This window comes from Dermochelys coriacea, chromosome 24 (assembly GCF_009764565.3).
Source record: "Dermochelys coriacea isolate rDerCor1 chromosome 24, rDerCor1.pri.v4, whole genome shotgun sequence".
Taxonomy (NCBI): domain Eukaryota; kingdom Metazoa; phylum Chordata; order Testudines; family Dermochelyidae; genus Dermochelys; species Dermochelys coriacea.
In genome coordinates, this window is record NC_050091.1 from 1,358,380 (window position 1) to 1,360,492 (window position 2,113).

Here is a 2,113-nt window from a genome sequence, read left to right on the forward strand (position 1 = left end):
CAGGGGTGCCCTGTGCAGCGTTCTCTTTCCTTGCACTAGGCAGTGGTGCAAAGGGCAGTCAGGGGCCAGGTTCAGGGGTGCCCTGTGCAGCGTTCTCTTTCCTTGCACTAGGCAGTGGTGCAAAGGGCAGTCAGGGGCCAGGTTCAGGGGTGCCCTGTGCAGCGTTCTCTTTCCTTGCACTAGGCAGTGGTGCAAAGGGCAGTCAGGGGCCAGGTTCAGGGGTGCCCTGTGCAGCGTTCTCTTTCCTTGCACTAGGCAGTGGTGCAAAGGGCAGTCAGGGGCCAGGTTCAGGGGTGCCCTGTGCAGCGTTCTCTTTCCTTGCACTAGGCAGTGGTGCAAAGGGCAGTCAGGGGCCAGGTTCAGGGGTGCCCTGTGCAGCGTTCTCTTCCTTGCACTAGGCAGTGGTGCAAAGGGCAGTCAGGGGCCAGGTTCAGGGGTGCCCTGTGCAGCGTTCTCTTTCCTTGCACTAGGCAGTGGTGCAAAGGGCAGTCAGGGGCCAGGTTCAGGGGTGCCCTGTGCAGCGTTCTCTTTCCTTGCACTAGGCAGTGGTGCAAAGGGCAGTCAGGGGCCAGGTTCAGGGGTGCCCTGTGCAGCGTTCTCTTTCCTTGCACTAGGCAGTGGTGCAAAGGGCAGTCAGGGGCCAGGTTCAGGGGTGCCCTGTGCAGCGTTCTCTTTCCTTGCACTAGGCAGTGGTGCAAAGGGCAGTCAGGGGCCAGGTTCAGGGGTGCCCTGTGCAGCGTTCTCTTTCCTTGCACTAGGCAGTGGTGCAAAGGGCAGTCAGGGGCCAGGTTCAGGGGTGCCCTGTGCAGCGTTCTCTTTCCTTGCACTAGGCAGTGGTGCAAAGGGCAGTCAGGGGCCAGGTTCAGGGGTGCCCTGTGCAGCGTTCTCTTTCCTTGCACTAGGCAGTGGTGCAAAGGGCAGTCAGGGGCCAGGTTCAGGGGTGCCCTGTGCAGCGTTCTCTTTCCTTGCACTAGGCAGTGGTGCAAAGGGCAGTCAGGGGCCAGGTTCAGGGGTGCCCTGTGCAGCGTTCTCTTTCCTTGCACTAGGCAGTGGTGCAAAGGGCAGTCAGGGGCCAGGTTCAGGGGTGCCCTGTGCAGCGTTCTCTTTCCTTGCACTAGGCAGTGGTGCAAAGGGCAGTCAGGGGCCAGGTTCAGGGGTGCCCTGTGCAGCGTTCTCTTTCCTTGCACTAGGCAGTGGTGCAAAGGGCAGTCAGGGGCCAGGTTCAGGGGTGCCCTGTGCAGCGTTCTCTTTCCTTGCACTAGGCAGTGGTGCAAAGGGCAGTCAGGGGCCAGGTTCAGGGGTGCCCTGTGCAGCGTTCTCTTTCCTTGCACTAGGCAGTGGTGCAAAGGGCAGTCAGGGGCCAGGTTCAGGGGTGCCCTGTGCAGCGTTCTCTTTCCTTGCACTAGGCAGTGGTGCAAAGGGCAGTCAGGGGCCAGGTTCAGGGGTGCCCTGTGCAGCGTTCTCTTTCCTTGCACTAGGCAGTGGTGCAAAGGGCAGTCAGGGGCCAGGTTCAGGGGTGCCCTGTGCAGCGTTCTCTTTCCTTGCACTAGGCAGTGGTGCAAAGGGCAGTCAGGGGCCAGGTTCAGGGGTGCCCTGTGCAGCGTTCTCTTTCCTTGCACTAGGCAGTGGTGCAAAGGGCAGTGGGCCCAGGTTCACTAGCGCCCCGTGCAATTCCAGCTGTAAGCCTCCAACAGCTCTAGGGGTGCTCTAGCCCCGCAGCTGTTGTACTTGAGTAAAGCCACCGTCAGCTCAAGCCGTTTAGTAGCAACAAAACCGGGAGCCCCCAGCGCCCACCTGCCTCCCAGCCGCACTCCTGACAGGCCGCAGCGGGCCCGTGCGGTGCAAGCCGCCTGCGATGGCTTCTTGGGCCATGAGTTACAGGGAGCGCGGTGCACGGCGGGACCTGCAGTCTCCGAGCCCCTCGTCAGCCGCTGAAGAGTGCGCGCTTCCTCCCCGCGCAGGACTACAACTCCCAGCAGCCCCGGCTGGCGCCTCCGTCTGTGGCGCGCTCGGCGCTCTGGGAGCGGTAGTCCGCTTCCGCCGGCTGCCCCCTAGGGGGAGAACGGCGGCCAAGGTGGTAAATAAACTACGCCTCCCGTGATGCCCCGCGCAC